The sequence below is a fragment of the Triticum urartu genome, chromosome 4A, assembly GCF_056163025.1.
Source record: "Triticum urartu cultivar PI428250 chromosome 4A, HENAU_Tu73, whole genome shotgun sequence".
Lineage (NCBI taxonomy): Eukaryota > Viridiplantae > Streptophyta > Magnoliopsida > Poales > Poaceae > Triticum > Triticum urartu.
This window is the reverse complement of record NC_141876.1, coordinates 343,565,760-343,567,857: the sequence shown is the minus strand read 5'-3', so window position 1 is coordinate 343,567,857 and position 2,098 is coordinate 343,565,760.

Here is a 2,098-nt window from a genome sequence, read left to right as displayed (position 1 = left end):
GCCTCCTTTTATATGCTCAAGGGGTCACCGACAGGTGGCAACATAGACAAGGGTAAAAATGGAAAGGTATTGCGGTTGGTACAGCTACCTGCTACAGTGTATTATACCTAACCCTGACGGCAGGGGACAAGGGCATTAAATGCCCGTCTGCGTCGCCTAAATAGTGCAAAAGGGACCGTCAGGGACGCCACCGCTCGCCACGATGGCAATCTTGTCAGCGACGCTTGCCACCGTGCACCGCTGGCTGCACAGCCTCCCGCCACTTACGCCTGGAACGGTCCCAGAGCGACACGTTGGTGGATGTGCTGGAGCGCGGAGACAGAGTGGTGGCTTGCCGCGGCAAGCGCCTTGCCGCGGTCGTTGTCTTGTCGCTCACCGGGCCTTGCCGGGACGCGTGGCGCGTCGCGGCAAGTTCCTTGAGATGCCTTGGTTGGCCTTCCCGGCAACCTCCTCTTGCCGGGGTCTTGTAGATGCCTTGGTTGGCCTTCCCGGCAAGCTCCTCTTGCCGGGGTCTTGTAGATGCCTTGGTTGGCCTTCCCGGCAAGCTCCTCTTGCTGGGGTCTTGTCTCCTTGGCTTGGATACTTTGTCCTTGAATGGCTCCAAAGGAACCACGGAGGACCTTGGCGGTCACCCGGCAAGCCTTGCCGCGGGATGCTGCGACTGCCCGTGCACAAGTTCGGGATACTAGGGTACCCCTACTCTAGTACACCGACAGGAGCCCCGGGCCTGGGCCATAAACGGTGCCGAGCGCTGTTGGGCCAGGCCCAAAATAGGGCACGGGTATGCGCGGCCTAGGTTACGCCGTATCTCTCCCCGTATCCACCGCGCCCTCCCCGAACGGCACGCATTGAATGCGGCGTCGTGGGAGAGATCGTGGGTGGTTTCTTTATTCGGAAAGGCGGAACGTCCTCCCCCTTCCTCTTTATAAGCAGGGGAAACAGGGGGCTGGCGCAGCTGGGGATGGAGGATCTCGGGTATCCCTCCGACGAGAACCTCCAACCCAACGCCAAGCTCATCTTGTTCTTCAAAGGCGTGGCGACTGCCCTCCAGCGACTCCGGGAGAGGATCCCAAAGCAGCTGGCCGACGAGTCGCGCAAGATCTGCGCGGGAGCTCTTCAAAAGGTGTTGGTGAAGGTGGCCTTTCGCAACCCGGGCCTCAACCTCACCAACGTCCTCAAGACCCTGCCGCCGGATGCTGATCTGGAGGCGCTCAAGACCCTTGTCGCACCCATTGTGGACAAGGTGAGCGGGATCAAAAGGATTGAGGGCGATCGCGTAGACTAGGCTGCCCGTTTTCTTCTTTTCTTGTCGCTACTGGTCATGTTATAAGAACAATCTGTTAGAGCCGCGACAAGCTACCTTGTAATATAACTCTATTCCGGGTAATGATTGCAATGTTATTCCCTTTAAGATGTCGGGGGGCTAATCCACGAACACCTATGGGACTGGCGGACCGAGTCCCTTTCGGTTCGGCGGGGGCGAGGGTCGCACGAAGAGCGGATCGAGGCGAAGCACACGAGCAGTTTACCCAGGTTCGGGCCGCACGGATGCGTAAAACCCTACTCCTACTTTGTGGTTTGTATTGAGTTCTTTCTCGGGAGCGCGGAGTGCTACAGTACACCCCAGCAGCTAACGAGACCCAGCGTGAGTGTTCTCTCTCTCTCTTGAACCGAACCCCCTCTACGTTGCGCATGGGCCTCCTTTTATATGCTCAAGGGGTCACCGACAGGTGGCAACGTAGACAAGGGTAAAAATGGAAAGGTATTGCGGTTGGTACAGCTACCTGCTACAGTGTATTATACCTAACCCTGACGGCAGGGGACAAGGGCATTAAATGCCAGTCTGCGTCGCCTAAATAGTGCAAAAGGGACCATCAGGGACGCCACCGCTCACCACGATGGCAATCTTGTCAGCGCCGCTTGCCACCGCGCACCGCTGGCTGCACAGCCTCCCGCCACGTACGCCTGGAAGGGTCCCAGAGCGACACGTTGGTGGATGTGCTGGAGCGCAGAGACAGAGTGGTGGCTTGCCGCGGCAAGCGCCTTGCCGCGGTCGTTGTCTTGTCGCGTCCGGGAGCTTGTCGCTCACCGGGCCTTG